This window comes from Frankliniella occidentalis, unplaced genomic scaffold, assembly GCF_000697945.3.
Source record: "Frankliniella occidentalis isolate FOCC.00 unplaced genomic scaffold, Focc_3.1 Scaffold102, whole genome shotgun sequence".
In the NCBI taxonomy this organism is placed as follows: domain Eukaryota; kingdom Metazoa; phylum Arthropoda; class Insecta; order Thysanoptera; family Thripidae; genus Frankliniella; species Frankliniella occidentalis.
The window spans coordinates 318,904-336,038 of NW_026267231.1; the positions used below are offsets into that span (position 1 = coordinate 318,904).

Sequence of the window (17,135 nt, forward strand, 5' to 3'; positions counted from 1 at the left end):
GTACCCGCATACTTGTATACCTCACGCCGGCCTTCCCTGGGGAGAGTATGAAGGCACCCTTCATTATGGCGCCCCTCAAAAAAGTAGGCCTATGCTGCATCGGTCTGGAGAAAGTGAAACCTCAAAAAGGGACAACGAAGATTTATGTCTTATATTATTAGTTTTCTGGAGAAAGAAACGTACCAAAGAAAACAAAGGGGAAAAAATCTCTGTTAACGTGGGCTGGTTTATGCCACACCTATACACCTCTCCCCCATTTACCTGCTCTCCCTCTCACCCACTTCACTCCCTCACTATTCTTCTGATAAATCATCCCCCAGTCCTCGCCCTTCTAGGAGGGCGCTGGCATTTTCACCTTCTCCATCTTCCCCTTGCCGATGCTGCCGCTGGTGTACTTTTGTTTTTATGAATAAAATGAAAAGTCAGCCGCTTTTTACGTGCATCCCGCCAGGAGAGGCTTTTCGTAGTCGTAGGTGGCGTGCCGGGGGCGTGGCGGGGTTCGCGCGTCTGAGGGGCAATCGCGTCACGTCACTGTGTGTTCCCCAGCCGCGCTGCCATCTTGGAAGATGAATTCACGGGAGGGTACTTCCGGTGTGATTACGCGAGTCGGTGCCTGCCCCCCCCCTCCTCATCCTCATCCCGCGTTTTCCTTTCCCAAATCTCCCCTTTTCGCACATTTGCGCTCGCGCACTCAGGGGCGTGTACATTCACCCCCCCCCCCACACACACTCAGTCGCCCAACATTCCGCGACATTCCCATACCAAAACGGAAACGATATTTAGAGAGGTAGTCCGAGCTGTCAGGAGCCTGTCAAGCGTGTCTGCAATCCTCTGCAAAAAGAAGTGAAATACAAATAAAATCTTCAAATGAAAGAAGTTTTGCTCAGAAGTGCAATGAGAAACATTCTTTCTTTACGTAACGTTCATTGATTTAAATGTGTTAACGTCTTTTCAGGCCACACCTTACTTTAAGACGTTACAATTTTTCACAGGTGATAAAAGTTTCTACAGCGAGGATACATTGTAGTGTGGTGACCATTCCTGCCTTTCAACTCTTTTCAACTCCCCGAAAATTTCTGACACTCATCATACTGTGTGGCCTCGCTTGCTGAATCTGATCCGGTGGTGGGGTTGGTCACACGTGTGTGGAAAAGCCCGCCGCCACCTCCGTCATCCCCTGGAGCAATCTGTATGGCCGTGTATGAATATTCATAATATAAAGCATGTACGCATACGGGCGGTGCCGCGCTGTGCGCCGCTGTGCGCCGCTGTGCGCGGGGGCGTGGTTTACGCCCCAGCAGTGCGGCCTGGCGGGCGGCCTGGCGGGCGGATGCCTTTGCCGCCTGCTACTGCCACGCTTGCTCCTGTTTTATGTACAGTGGGGCCATGCCTGCGCGCTCCAGACACCTATTCCTCATTCTCCCCCCCCCCCCTTTCCTACCTCTCCCCTCCCTCCTTTTCCCTCCCTCGAACTCCAAATTTGTTTCCGTTTTACTTATCTAATCTAAAGGAATAGATGGAAATCTTAACCGAATCATCGAAACCAAATATGTTTTGTAAATAGGACAGTGACACAGTCTCATTGGTTCAAGAGTAAAACAAAATGTCTAGCTGTTTCTATAGTAAAGAGGACGCTCGATCTAATCCTATAACTGTAGAACATTTCTTTCTGTTGCAAGAGTAGAACTCGCACGTTCTACTCTTGTTGCAATTCCAGATTATAGCAGATTCAGTGAGGATCGGTTTGGTCGTGTACTATAAGTCGTTTGCGAAGAAGTTGAGCTTACATGTGGGTGTTGTACTGAGGCTGGCCTGTCCGACATGGTGTGTTATTGCGTCCTGCTTGGCTATGCAAAGCTCGCGGTCGGCCGGCCATGCCGTTAGCGTCCATTTGCAGCGTTAATTATGCCTGCCTTCTACATCTCTCGTCTCACTCGTCACGTCAGCCGATGGGACCCGCTACAACTGTCTTCCTCGCACGCACACACTCACGCATGCGTTGTCCGGTCTGGGCGTCGCCGCACTGCCCGGTTCGACCTCAAACTCAACCGGTTTTTGGCTCTCCCCCCTGAGGCTGACCGTCACTGCCGTGGTAGGAGGCTCGGCGTGGCGTTGGTAAGATCCGAAGGTAGAAAGAGGAGGGAGAAGAGTATCTGTGCTGCACCACTCTCCATGGGGCCATGGATGCCATGCGTACTACTACTCTTTGACAATACGTCTGATAACACGAAAGTAACTTCGTTTTTAGTTAAGATGCCAAAGAATTGCCGTTTAACATTTTGAATATGGACAGCGACAACCTTGACTCCACTACGTTATGGTTGTTGCTAAACTTTGTCCCTGATCACCCCTCTGACGTGATTCGCCTCTCCTCTTTCCCTTATCTGCTTGGAGTTCTTCGACGCACCCGGAAGGATATGTCTTCGAATAATGTTGTGCCGCTACTGCTTCGGAAACTTTTTGAGTAAAAGGCGAGCAAACTGTAACACGTGAGGAGACTTAGAGCGAGAGAAGGAGAAAGGGAGGTTGGAGGAGGAGATAGAGGATTAGAGACAGAGAGCTGGGGGTTGAGATAATAATAGGGGTAGGAAGTAAGTGGGAGGCAGGACTCGTAGTTCTTAGTTTGCGTCGAGGGGAGCCTCAGGGGTCCTAACTCTACCGCGCCTCGCGCGTATGGGGGAGCTTGGCCCTTACCTTAGAACTTACTTTGTCTACATTCTAGACAGCGACGAGATCGAAAATTTTTAAGTTCAAATATCCGGTTCGCGGGTCTGCTCTATCGGGCTGTACGTCAAATGGAAGCCCGACATCATCATTTGGCGCGGGAGAAAAAAAATGTGTTGTTGTTTTTGCTCTTGCTGCTTCGCCGACGTGCCTCATCTCATCTCGGACCGTCCAATTCCGACGTTGCCAGACGTCTTCTACGGCAAGGAAGAGAGAGGGCAAGGGGAAGGGAGGCGGGCTGAGTGCAGAGGGGGAGATCATTTTGAAGGGGAAGCGGGCGGAGGAGGAGAGGAGATGGGATAGGATAAGAGGGAGTGAGAGCGAGATATTCAGAGGCGCCTTGATAACCTGGCTGGCGGGGGTGCGGGGCCCCGCGGCTGCGCGGGGCAGGGGTGCTTGCAGGTGGAGAAGAGAAGTATAAGTAAATGGGGGGCGCATTTTTATGAAGGAGGGAGAAGAGCACCCCGACGAACGCGTACTGCGCCAAAAATTCAGGCTTGGCTCTTCCATTTGGACCTCCGTTTCTATCTTTATTTAAAGTCTGAACTTTACGAAAAATTGTTTGTGAAAAATATTGCCAGAACTCTTTGTGACTTTTGGGGAATAATCTATGACAACTTTTCTTTCGTTGTCAAAAATTGGTTAACTTCAAAGTTCCCATCTCTGGACCACAACTATTTCAAATTGATATAGCAAAATGCACGATTATGGACTATAAAGTACCGTTGTGATTTCTCAGTTTCTCCGTTGCTCCGTATCGAGTAAGTTTTAGGAAATCACAATAAAATATATTTAAACGCTCTCTTTGTCCTAAAAATATGTCTTCTACTCTGCGCAATTAAAACATGTTTGCTTGAACAAAGCGTGAGCATAAGGTCGGAGGTTACCTGTTCACGTATCGACTTAAATGTTCGAATACACGAAGGTGTTATAGGGGTAAGCGAAAATATCTTCTGCGAGAGACTCGCCCCGCATCAGGCTCGCGCTTGCTCTACACGCACGCACCCGCTCGTGTCGTGCGGACACACCCACTAGCGCCCCTACAGCCCAACGATCAGCTGTTGAGTTTTACGACCACAAGTCTTGCAACGTTGCAGGGGCAGCGGCGCCGCAGTCGACGCCCGGAATCGGTCAGCTGATCGAGGAAATAGTTGGAGGAATGCGATTATCAGGTCAACCCGACGACCCGACCCACCCGGGGCCACAAAAAATAGCGTCAGCCTGTGTGCCCACCACTATATCTGCCCACGCATCTCCGGTCATTCACCCGGATATTTTTTCCCCCCGTCCCGTTGTCGAGACGCACAACTCCGTAGGTGGCGGGCATTGTGAGGGCGGCGAAGGTGAGCGGTTCCACCGAAAGGCAGGCGGGTCTGCCGTGCAGTGCTGTGCTGCACCGATGCAAAAAATGGCTGACTCCACCATTTTTTTTTTGTGCCGCCTTGTCGTGGGGGAACGAGGGCCCGGGCCTGGCGGCCGGAGGGATCTGGCTGGAAGGACCCGGGGGGACCAGACGGCCGCCGTCACCGTCTGCATTGTGCCTGTGCATTCCAGGGGAGCGGTACCTGGCTGGACTTGGGCGGAAGCGTATGCGGTGGAGAGAGAGGGGGCCTGAACGACAGACTTAGCGTTGGGAGGAAAATTAGTGGACTGATCGAAAAGCACAAGTGGTGTGAGTGGTCCGTATGATACTGCAGTTAGACGTGTGGGACACGTTTCTACGGTCCTACACTTACAAACTACAGTTGTTACCATTAGCTTAAAATGCAGTACTTTACTATAACGTTAAGTTACCATACGGTAGTTATTTTAAAATTGAGTTTCGTTTTGCGTCAGAGTTTTAGTTTTTAGACTGTAAACTTATATCTGAGTGACACTTTTAATAGTAATTTTATGTATATAAAATCATTATGTCGACTCTCGAAACTCAAGAGTAGCACTGACAGAACCTAAGTTTTAAGTAAGTCTGTTCAAATTTGCGATTTAAAAGAGGCTATAGAGAGGCATTAAACTTGGCCAAAAGTTAGCAGTTTCGTATAAAATTTTAACAGCTGTCACACAATAGGAAACGCAAATATTTTGGCCGGCAAAGTGAAGTGGCCTCGGCGTTTCGAGTGATCGCTCTATGAAATTCATTCTACACCACTACACTTTGAATACTCTTTAAATTTAGTTTAAATAGGAAAATATTTTGGCTACCAATGAATGCGAGAATGAATGTCCTTGTCAACTGCCTGCTGTACTCTGTCTCTCGTTCCGGTGTAAGGTGGCCTCTGCTCCGAAAAGTTAAGCCCCAGCTGCGCCAAACCCCGCCATCCGTAGAGTAGCATTCTGCATAGAGGCGGGCCAGAGAGTGACGTAGCAGGAGGGAGAGGGGAGGTGGGTTAAGAAGGCCTCCAGGAGTAGGGGCCTAATGCTGCCCAGAGCGTGGCGGGGCGTGGCGGGAACACACGCCAGCGCCATGTTGGACAGGCATCGATCCGTGGCGTGGCCTGGCGGGGCGGCTGGTCGGCAGAGGCCCGCTGCTGCCGCTGCTGCTGCTATCCAACCGGCTCAGGACAACCAGTGTACACTACCCAAAAGAAGACTGGAGAACGCGGCTTATCCTTGTCCATTTTGACTTCGATTTTTATCCAAACCAAGTTCGTCTTTGTTTGTATTGAACCCCACTGTTCACATTTTCTTAGTTAAAACATTAATTGGTTGTGTTTGGCGCGTTGAATGAGTACATTTTCAACAGTAACGTTTCAATATCCAGAAAAGTGCTTGTATGAATCCCACCTGTTGTGCAATTCAGTGACTTTCTTGTCTTATCATTCTTATTTGGTTTCTAGTTCCCAATTCCTTGGTAGTTCATGTGTTTTTTCCTGCGTTTTCCGGTTATTATACTTTTATAATTTCCTTCTTTCTCTCTGTAATAGCCTGTCCCTTAATCTACTAATTCCTTCATCAATTGTTTGTTTTAATATGTGCAGGCCTCTCCCAATCAAAGGCGAAACAGTCACCAAATTCTCATAGCATTCCCCATACGTCAATTTAAGATGTTCAAGAACGAATATGTGGTTTTTCTCGTGTGTGCTGTGTAATGCTTAGGAAAACTTCTATACACAAAAGGTTGAGAAGTGGAATTCGCCTTTTACTCCCATTGATATGGTGAACATGCTAGTTCCCTTGAAAGAAAAATCGGTAAATTGTCCTTTTTCGTGTCTATTTCCCTACTATCCAATCCAAACACACATCCACGCACATTAATTTTCCTTGCTCTGGAATCAAACTGCATAACAAGACTACAGTTAAAACTGCAATACTAAAAGCCTTACAATCTAAACTGCGAAACTAAAGATTTCTTCAGCTTAAACTGGAAAACTGTGTATTTCTACAGTTACGACTGTTGTACTAGCCCTACGCAATGGAGTTCTGCAGTTTAAACTGTAGAACTACTTAGTCTTGCAGCCAGAACTTTTTTTAGTTTCTCAGTTTAAACTGTAAGACTTTTTGTTTTGCATTTTAAACGGTAAGAAATTTAGTTTTGCAATTTAAAATGTCATTTTGGTATACGGTTACATTTGAAGAGTAACATAATTCTTGCTAGCTCCTTAAAGACTATCCTTTCCCAAAGAGCTTACTAGGCGTCATGTGAGGGACTTGTGCTCCGATCCCGATGCATGAAGCTGATTACCATGACAGTGAGGTGCACTTGTGCCGCCGAGCCCCGTTAGGTTCCTTGTGTGTCGCGTCAGAGCGGCGCTGCGGTGGCGGGGCGGGGCGCAGTGTGACGTGGCGGTCCGGGCCGTGGCGCCCATTAAATGGTTTATTGAGACCGCCTCACTCCCCCCTCCTCTGCCGTACGTTAGGCAAGGTCGTGAGCCCATTCATCAATTTAACCCACTAGATACTCCCTGATCGCATTGCCCGCAATATTTATAAGATTTTAAAAAGAGAAAATAACAAGTGTTGCCAATGAATTTGATTTGTTCACCGTTCTTCGTAGTAGAAATTCTTGCTTGATGATGGGGAGTCGGAGCCCCTGGCAGGGTAGGCCACATGCCAGGCCAACACGCACCGGAGTCCGCCGGGTTGCCTACTTTCTGTCTCCCATATTAGCCTTAGTTTACGGTATCTTCCAGGCCGAAACGGTCTTCCAGAATTCTGTAGGATTATTTTTTTTCATAATTGACATTGCCGTTGTCGTGAGACTTCAGATAGAATTTCCGATATATCTGAAATATCCGAAATATCTGCAATCAGAAAATATCGACATGTCGACATGTGAAATTCAAACTAGAATAAGCAGGCTCACAGAAACAAACTGATGCCATGTTGATTTGCGTTTAGGCCTCCGAGCGTTCTGATCATCAGCACATCCATATTTGCTTTTTTTCTGGCGTGAGTAGTTTTACGTCTCAGTACCTAAAACTAACTGAATGAAAAGAAACCGCTTTTGCTCATTTACTTGTTTCGGCTGTTATAAAGGGGTCCCAATTTTAGCCCATATCGATTAAAATTGTTCAGACTGTTCAATTATGAGTGTTTGGCGAAAATAAAAAGGTCCTTTTGCTGACATTTTTCGTTCATGATTTTTTAGAGATTTTGCACGCACTCGGCTGTGGAACCAGGACGAGTGTTGGCCCGTGTGTGTAATTACTATGTTCGGTCCGTGTGGAAGGGACGCCCAGGGAATGCCGTGGCCCCCGCCGTCCTTGGGGGTCCCGCCACCAGAGGGCAGCAGGGTGCAGCGGCGGTCCCCTGGCGCCGGGCCCACCCGCGCCGGCCCGCCGGCCCGCGGCCCACCACCGGCCCACCAGCGGCCGCCCGCCGCGAGCTAGTTCGGGCATCGGCCGCGGAGGCGCGCGCGGCCCGCTGATCGATCACAGTGGCGCCCTCTGAGCGGCAGCGCCGTGGAAGCAGCGGGCGCCCGTATCGACTGCCGCGACTGCCGCACCGGCCGCCGCTCCCGCAGCGGGGCGCGGTGCGGCGCGGTGTGACGCGGCGGGACGCGGTGCGGCGGGCTCAGCGCGACGCCCGCCCGATTGGTCCGCGCCGATCGCTGCGCCGCGCTCTAGCGGCCGACGCATGAACCGGGTCGGGCGCGGGCGCAGCTCGGCCCGGGGCTCGGCGGGCGGCGGTGCTCGGCAGACGGGGCCTGGTCACGATCCCGGCCACGACCCGTCTCTTATCTGGGAGCTCGTGATGCACAATTTGACCAATCAGACACACACACACACACTGCCCGCTTGGAGTGCACGGTCATCACGGGATCACCGGCTGCGCAGCGGCGTGTCCTGCATATGACCATCATGAGGCTGCCAGCCGTCTCCTAATAAATTTTCTCACATGTTGTTCAGGGATTTGAACTATTATATGCACTATTCGAAGTAACTAATTTGTGCCTTCAAAAGAGGACTATAACAACGTCGTTGTTTGGTTCCACTTATGCACCGTGCACTGTCAAGCTATTTACAGTAATGAGTGAAAAATAGTGTGCAACCTCCAAAAAATATCAAAAACCAATCGATTACTATGTTTGTTTAGAAATTTTGGCTACACTTAGCCAAACTGTACCTGAAAAACGTTACAGGGGCACAAACAGATAAATGCCAGTTTAGGATTTTCCAAGACAATAACAACAACTTTGAAAATTCCTGGCTCAGCTGAATTAATTCACTTCATTTTTTTTTAAATAAACAATTTAGATACATTTTGGCAGGGTGCAACCAAAACAATGTGGCAAATGTGTCCCCTTTACTGCTGGAGTGTTATTATTTTATGCAAAACATACTATCAGGTATAAAATTATGGATTTTCCTATTGCCTGTTGCATTTGGAAATGAAGAACAGTTTGACCCCGCTTTGTCATATGCTTCGTCGCCCGGAGACTTGGGGTAGTTTGTAGTGTCTGGAGACAAATTTACATTACTCTGTTTGCTGTGTAGGCTGTGATCCTGAGAGGGTCATGGAGCCTGATGAGCACACGCACCGCCATCTAGCGAGCAAACAGGGAAGCTCTGGCTTACTCTGCCATCCCACTCCCGTGCTCCCTGTCTCCCTCGCTCCCACGGCATACTCCCCTACCCCCCTCTCGTTCTCTCTCTCTCTCTCTCTCTCTCTCTCCTCCCCCTGTAGTGATCGAAGGCAAATCCCCGTGCTGGATCCTCGGCCCGAAACACGCCAACCGTTCACCTGTTCATCCCCTGGGATGGAATTTTGCCATCCGGTTTGACTCAGCGTTCTCTATATCTCTCCCCAACAAAGCCCAACCCTCGCGTCTCCCACATCCGGCCCACGGATTACTTCACCTACGGGACCACAATGCTCATCAGTAGTCCTCTCAAGTGATCCTCAATTAGAGATTTGAAGACCCAAAAAGCACCCGAGAAGAGTAAGAGGGAAAATAACTTGGTTTTGATATTTACGGAGAAATAATATGAAGCAAAACGAGAAAAACAGCAGATTTTTTAAAAATAATTTCGTTCGCATTTATCGTGAATATTGGTGCAACGAACAAGTTCCTGCACTTCCATTTCAAAGTGGTACGATTGATATTGATGGGGTTTTGAAATCACAAGTCTTTATAACTGTACATACAACATACATGTGCGTATGGTATCTTTTAGACTTTGTAGCAGACCGCCCCTTGCCTCCCCTCCTTCTACCGTCTCCTCGACTCTGCTTGGCCTGGACTGCCACCCACTTCAATTTGGTGTTTGCTTCAGCCCACACGCTGCCACCCCCCCCCCCCCCCCCCCCCCCCCCCTTCCCCTTCTCTCTCTCTCTCTACCGTGACGCCCTTCGTCGGCAAACCCCAGAAATTCCCACCCCCTTTTTCGATTTCTGCGGCGCCTTTGCCGGAGCCCCACAGCGCCCCACCCCCGCCCCGCCTGGCATCACCCGGGGCTCCCAACAGGCAGCAGCCCGCCAGCAAACCCGATTGCCTTTCCTCTCTTTCTGAAGGGAGAAAGAGAGGAGGAAATTCATTTTCCCTCGCCCGCCGCGCTTACACACACGCCCGCACTCACACTTACTCACACACACAAACTCACACACTCGCACAACAATTTTCACTCCCGTCTTATTTTTCGGGTGCAGGCGTGCCTTTGGTGCCAAATGCGTCCACAAATACAGCGCCTGAGAAAATGAGACACACGTGGAGAGAAGGGGAGGGGAAAAGGCTCATACGCCTGATATCGCCCCGGTCTGCCGCACACTTTCTGAAAGTCGATGATTTGTTTGTTGCAGGTATGGGCAGCTGACGAGGAGAGGGATTTGAGTGGCGGCCATGAGCTGCCATTTTCTTCGAATCCAGTAAGTCTGAGAACGGGAAAAAATAGGCACAAGTAAAATACCGCGGTTTCTCTACTTTTTGCGTGGAAAAGCTTAGCGTGACTTGAAAGTTAATGCTATAACCAATCCGTCATAGTCTATCCCATCATTTGTTGAAGGGAAAAAACCAGAAAAAATTGTTCTATGTACACATCTTTGAGGTAAGGCTACATTTAAAAAAATGCATTATGGATAGAACAGTAATGACCCTGTTTTATACAGCAGCTGACAATACTTGCAACGCATTCAAAATTTCAATGCTTTTACGCTTTTTGGTTTGAGGAACAGTTTTTATCCACGTACATATTAAAAATCATCATGTTAATATTACTATCAACCAACCTACTATTTCACTATTTGGACCGATTTCCTAAACGTTCTCAAACTTTGACTGCGCTATTGGTTTTGAGTTGCGAGGTAGACATATTAAGATATTTAATGTTTGTGTTCCCACAACAGCTCTGACAAAACAAGGTTTTTAATTCCCCCCCCCTCCCCCACCTCCTTAAATGTTTTTAAAATAATTAGAAATAAAGTTGAGCCATTTTTAATGTTTTTAAATGTTATAGAATAATGTTACCAAAAAACGAAATGATTTCACAAAAAAAAAAAAAAAAAAGGTGCTCTGTCAGAACTTTAGCTCTTTCCTTTCTGAAGAAGAATTGTTTACATCTGTCGAAACAAAATTGTTGCGGTGGAATTGTTTTAAAGCCCCTGCAAAAAGAATCATTGTTTTAAACTTTTGAACGGTACAAACCTCAGACAATGTATTTGCTTTACTTCAAGTCATTCCTAAAAGGGTGCCCGCCTCCCGCTCCACTGCCCAAATCCCTTACTTACCCATCCTAGAGAAAAACATTGCCAGTGGAGCGTCCCCTTCATGACTGACGCATTATGCTCGGTAAATGTAAAAATAAGAAACACATCTTATCGCCTTTTATTCATTTTCCGTTTTCTTTTTTAAATGTGAATATTGGCCTCTGACAGCGCTGGCGAGCGCTCGCCGCCTCAGAGCGTCTAATTAATTTTAATCTCCCGGGAAGGTCGAGGCGGTCGCGTTCGCGGTCAGACGGGCTCGCGGGTCACACGGGGCGTGCGCAGTCTGACTGCAGTCTGCGACCCGCGCGTCTTGTAGTGTTGCATAATAGTCTGATCGTCAATAGAGCAGGCTCGACCTTGGTTACGCTCCACCCGCGCCGCCCTCTTTGTTGCGTCACCGTCAGTCTTACCCTTTTTTTCCGTCTCAAAAAAACAAATAAGGACGAAAAGAAAGGGTTGGACGGGCCACCTTTCTTCTGGCCGCTATGACACAATTACGATTTTTCTCGGTCGCGGTGTTTTTTTGTTGTTGTTGATGATGCCGCCGTCTTGGGCGGCGCGCCCGCGTGCCCGAGGTCAGCGACCCACCCGGCCGCCCGGCTGTCTCTGTCGCACTCGGACATAAACCAGGGCAATGGCACTAACTTTCCTTTTCCAACGCCGCCGCCCCTTGGCTGCCCCGCGACCTTCGGACACCTCCGGGACGCCGCACCCCCTGCTCACCTGCGCGTCCTTGAGCGATCCGGAGCAGTTATCGAGATGCTCTGCTCCATTTGTGGCCGGGGACGCGATACTTTCTTCTAGGAAGATGTTCTTTCCTCTTTTTTGTGTGCGTCGTTTCTTGCATTCCCCCCGCCCGCGCCCCCCGTACCTAGGCCGGGCGGGGGCGGGGGCAAAAACATCCCGAGCTGCACCGACGACACTCAGTTGCATTCGAACAGCCGTCGCCTTCATCAGGCCTTCAAGTCTCCGGCTCGCGCGCCGACTCTGGGATGCAGTGTGGTGCAGTGTCGGCCTCTCGTAGCCCTCGTTCGTAGCCTACGTTGTACTTGACGCTCGCGGCCTGCCTTCTGCCTGTGCGAATGTGCCCTCCCCCCACGCCTTTCTCCTTAGAGCGTTAAACACTCAATGAGGGCTCATGATTGCAAAGTGTCCGATCTGTTTCGTTACTTGTTGAACGTTTTCATTGTCAGTTGTGCCAGTTGTCACAAACTTGACTGTGTCTGACCTGTCGGATTCCGTAGTTTTGCTGATGCAAAGCGTGTCTCATTTTGGAGCACCACATTTATTACAGAGATGTGGCGCTATCTTGTGCTGCACAGTCGTCCCGCCTGTGGGGTGGTGAATCCGCTTTGTCGTGGGAGACATCAGTCTTGCGTTTCCTCCGCGTCAGATATGCAAACCAAGGTGAGGAGGACGGCGACCGTTTAGCTAATCTCGCAGAGTGGCAGGGCGGGAGCTGTGCAGATACCAGGTGGGCGCTGGACGGGTTTTGCAGATGCAGTAGGTAATCGAAACGCACCGCCTGCTCTAGAAAATATTTCTTTTTCGTTCCCTCTAAGCAAATAAAAAACATTCTGGTCTTTTCTGGAAATAGAGTGCCAGTGCTCGGGCTGGGGCATGATGCTCTGGCGGCTGAAAAGTGCGCTGGTGAGCTTCAGCAGGTCCTGTTTGTTCCATACCCAGCTTGTGTCATGGAAATTTTTTTCGCCCTCTCACTCGCTATGCTCTCTTTTCCTCTCTCTCGGGTAAAACAAGGCGTCATCGTCGTGTTCCTTGATGCCGGAAGAGAGAGATAGATGTTTTAAAAGGCGCGCGTGCGAGAGAGAGAGAAAGGAGTGAAAGGCTGCGAGACAAGATAGAGAGAGGGTGGGAGAGAGCCTGCTTTTTGGAGGGCGGGTGGTCGAGGGGGTTGGCTGGCTCGGGTGATGGTGCTGCCTGCCATGCTTCGCCAGACTTTGCCACGCCGCTATTCGCAGGCAAATGAAGGCGTGCCGATAGCACTACGTTGCGCCAGGCGCTCTCTCCCTCTCTCACTCGCTCTATATTTCTCTTTCATCCCCCCCCCCCCTCTTCGTCCCAAATATCTTACTTCTGCCCTGCCTTTCCTCCAATGTATTCATCTCCTAGATCCTGTAGAAATGCTCACCTACATTTGCTGCTAAATACAGTCCGTACGAAAGACAACATTTTTTTGCATTCTTTTGCCGCGGCTGGAGGCTGTCTGGGCCCGCAAACTTTTGCCGTGATAATAATCGCCATGATCACCTTATCTCAGTCAGTAAATCAGGTAATTGTCGTACGCGGTGGTCGCTCGTCCCGCCCGCCGCCAACCACTGCTTGCTCACTCACTGCTGGCACTACGAGGCTGTAAAAATGTTTTACTGCGACCCCACGTACATATATGGCCGTCGCGACGCTGTGGAAGAGGCTGGGGGGGGGGGGGGGGCGTCCAGCGGCGGCGTGGCGTCTGCTCGTGCCCGGAAGTAGTAGTGCCCCGAGTGCCGCCCCTCTGATTTTAAAAGCCGCGTGTGATCGTAATAATTGGTTTACGGCGCCTTTATCTTCCCGTCGATCTGAGTGAGAGCATGCATTAATAGCGATCGTGAAAAGAAAGTTGCGGAAGCCATTTGTGACCCACGGTTTCGCCGAAGGGCTCGACCCTGGGGCGGCCGTTTGTCTAGTCTGGCAAATAGGCTGGATACAAGTTTTACTACTCCCTTTGCCTAAATTTTCCAATTATGATACTTTGATGATACTGATTTATGATACTTCGTCAATATAGAAAGAGTAGCTCATTGCTTTGTTTCAGGAAGCCAAGTGAAAAGGAGCGTATTTGTGTGGGTGTCAGAGAGAGAGAGAGAGAGAGAGAGAGAGAGAGAGAGAGAACGAGAGAGAACGCACGTGTAAGTGGTGTTTCGGCGCGCCGAGGTAGCAGCAGGGTGAGAGGGGGGACGTGGCTGCCGCTGTTCTCCTAAAAGGGGTTGTTTTTGTGACGGGGTGGGTGGGCGCGGGCGGACGGGGTGGTTGGTCCCAGCTGCGATGTGTCCACATGCGGTATTGACACCCCCTGGTCAATCAAACCTCGGGACTGAAACTTGATCGAGATTGGATGATTGTCGGATTCGGGCTCAGCGGGAAGCCCACACGCTCTCTCACCCCCACCTCCTACCCTTTCCTACGTTTTGGCTTCCTGTCTCGATCCCAAGCGGGTTTTCGCTGCGTCTTTTTTTTCTTCAAATTTGTTTCTTCCAACCAGTAATACAAATTAAATCAATATAATTAGAAGAAGATTATTCAGTGAAATCTCTTTAGAATCCATTTCGCTTCGGTAGTTTTTCCGGTGTTCCTAACTTTCTGGTCATTAAAGTATCATACAAGTTTTTGTTTCTCTCGCTTTCAAGCGCGCGGGGGCAGTGGAAGAGTATTACTTTTACGTCTGCTCAATAATAGTAATCATCATATTAAACAACAGGAGTAGCGATAAGCATTACAATCACATTGTTTGAGTGGAGGCGTGATTAGAACACTTGTCAGGTGAAGCAGTTGCCCGGGCGGGCGTAAAGAGCTTTATTCCGTAGTAAACTTTACTGCACGTCCATAAAGCTGACCGACTGTTCACTCACACACATATTTAAACGGCGTGTTAGCAATGCAATCATGTGCTGCTTTACTGCCAGCGGCACGCGAGTGTCTGTCGCCTCCGCACGCAGCGTCTGCCAATGCGTCCGAGAGAGACAAAAACGGAGGCCAGGGCCTACTCGTCAATTTATTATCGTAGCCTAACTTGGCTTATCTAATTTTTTTTATCAGATGTGGTCTTGGCATCTTTGCTATTTACCAAGTAAAAATTTGTTCTTACAATAAATTTGGAGTTTTGAAATTTACTTAGAAAAATAATAAAAACAACACTTCAGGTGCAAATAATACTTTCTACCCTGGCGAGGATTTAGTAAAACTGTTTTGCGTATGCGGTCTCTAAGGGTGTCCTAAATTGTTCTGAAGTACAGTTGTGGGCAGAGCTCAAAACGAACACCTAAAAATTGTACGCCCAAACGGGTATTGTCTGAGTGACTTGATATCACCGCGCGCGCCCGATCACCGTCGCCATGGAGGCGAACATGGCGGGCGGCGCGGGGTCAAGTCCCGCCAGCCGCATCGAGCGGCAGCCGAACTCGTCTCGCCTCGCTCGAGAAGATGGCCGACGCGCGCTTCTGCGCGGTGTTTGAGTCCGCGAGCGTGTACCGTATGAATACGTGTGTGTGTGTGTCTGTGTCTGTGTGTGTGTGTGTGTGTGTGTGTGCGTGCGTGCGGAGGGGCATGTGCTCATTTTTCGTATTTATGAAAGGCGCCGTTTGTGCGCGGTACACACAGACACCATACCCCTTGACTTATTCAGGGAGAGGGATAAAAAGGAAAGGATGAGTGCAAGTAATTTTCGGAGCGCGTCCTTTGCTCTGTTGCTGGTGTGTGTGTGTGTGTTTACTAGAATGCCCTTCCCCGCGCCACCTCCTCAGTGTATTATAAAGGGTGCAAAGGTCATGCAATGTTAATTTTCCGCTCAGGCTTGCAACAAACTTGCGCTCCAGTTTTGTGTGGCTGCACGGCGACTAGCTCTTATGGAATTTTTGATCAGGCACCACGCCAAAAGTTGGCTCCTTGAAAATTTTATTTTAGGCTTCTGGAATCACTACTCTAATACTCGTTGCGATATTAATAGTATAACTCTTTTAAAAGTAGTAAATGGCTATGCTTTTTTCTTTTCTTTACCTTTATAAAGGTGCACGGCACACGACTCGTACTCTATTTTGCTGTGGTGCAGTCGAATGCCGAGGCTCTCAGCGGTGTGTTGTAAATAATACCCCACCCCCACCTCGTCCCTGCCCCGCCTGTGCCCCCAACCCCCTTGTCTTTTCCACTCTGCTTGCCTCCATCCCGTTGTGCCTTCCATTTTCGTCGGAAAGCGTGTGCCAGAAAATGGAACAAGTTTTGGGGGCAAGTCGGAGGCGTCGGCAGCGTTGCCTGCTGAGCTTCCTTGACGTTTCTCGCCTGCTTTTCATAATTTACCCATTCTTGCCTCTATTTTCCAGGTCCCGTACGGTATGTAAAGACGGTTTTTATAATTTTGAAAATAAAGTACAACATGTTGTGTAAATTTATTAGTTTTGTGTGGAAGTGTCATTGGCTTTGCTCTGATACTCTGGCGTGTAGCTAGCGAGGGCATCTTTGACGTGCTGGAATTAAATACCCCTCTGTGTCCGTACGTGAGAGGGGAGGTAGGAGGAGATAGGGACAGAGAGAGAGATAGGATTGATGCAGGCGAGAGAGGGAGAGGGCAAGAGAGAGAGAGAGGGAGAGGTGGAGAAGCCCGGTAGGAAATGTAAATAACACAGTGTGTTTGTCGCACAGCATGGTGGGGCGGGCGCATGGCTAGGTGGGCTGCGTCTGCATTCACCCACTCCCTCTGCTTCTCTCTCTCTCTCACACACACTGTTCCGAGTGTGACGAGCACTCCGAGGGGAACAAGGGCGCACCTACTTCTTTTCTCTCTCTTTCGAACGCAGTCTAGGACCGCCGGTTTAATCAACTTCTCTCTCCGCGCTACGTATGTAGGTGGGGGGGGGGGGGGGGGGCGGAAGGCCCCGCCCTGTCTCTTTGCATTTGTTGAGCAGAACAGCAGGAACTTGTTTTTGCCCTGCCACCGATGTGAGTTGTTGCGTAGGTGTGCGCCCAGGGAGGTCTCGCGCTAATTTCCATGCCATTTTGAGCGTCTTGATATGTCTGAGAAATGAGACAGTGTTGGAATGATGCGCGATAGCGAGTCTCGTCACAGCTGATGGAACAAATGTAGTGCGTCGGGGTGCAAAAGATATGCGGAATGAAAAGAAACCAGGAGATAATTAAATGCAATTTTTTCGCGCATCCATACCCTGAGTGTATCGGTGAGTTGGATGGCCACAGAGGATACCCTGTCCTAAACAAAAAGTTAAGGTAATGTTGAAGGTTTTGGACGAGTGTGTACTCGGGGCGTGTCACATTTACAAGAATTGTGCCATGAATTATTTCCGCACGGCACGTCATAGAGTAGGCGAAGTGGAGGGAAAGGGGCACCGAGTAGAAGGTATAGGGAAGGGGCGGAGAGGGCGGTGAAGCAAGGTGGGAGGAGGAGAGGCCGAGGAGTTATCGCGTCTGGCTCCAGCAGGGGCCCGACAAGGCGGCGGTCCCCTGGAAAAGAGAACATGAGGGGAGAGAGAGAAGAGGGGGAGGGGGGG

The 17,135-nt window shown here is 49.5% G+C and overlaps 1 protein-coding gene across 5 annotated transcripts in view; it reads left to right on the plus strand.

Annotated features, from left to right (window-relative positions):
- The window catches only part of LOC113202757 (uncharacterized), a 173,852-nt gene that overhangs the window by 61,516 nt on the left and 95,201 nt on the right, over positions 1-17,135 (plus strand). The window contains exon 4 of one of the 5 annotated variants that reach the window (XR_008011397.1): positions 9,961-10,026. The exons of the other annotated variants lie outside the window; for them this stretch is intronic. The gene's annotated coding sequence lies outside the window, so the exon portion shown is untranslated. The remainder of the gene's footprint in view (positions 1-9,960; positions 10,027-17,135) is intronic. 5 annotated transcript variants of the gene reach the window in all.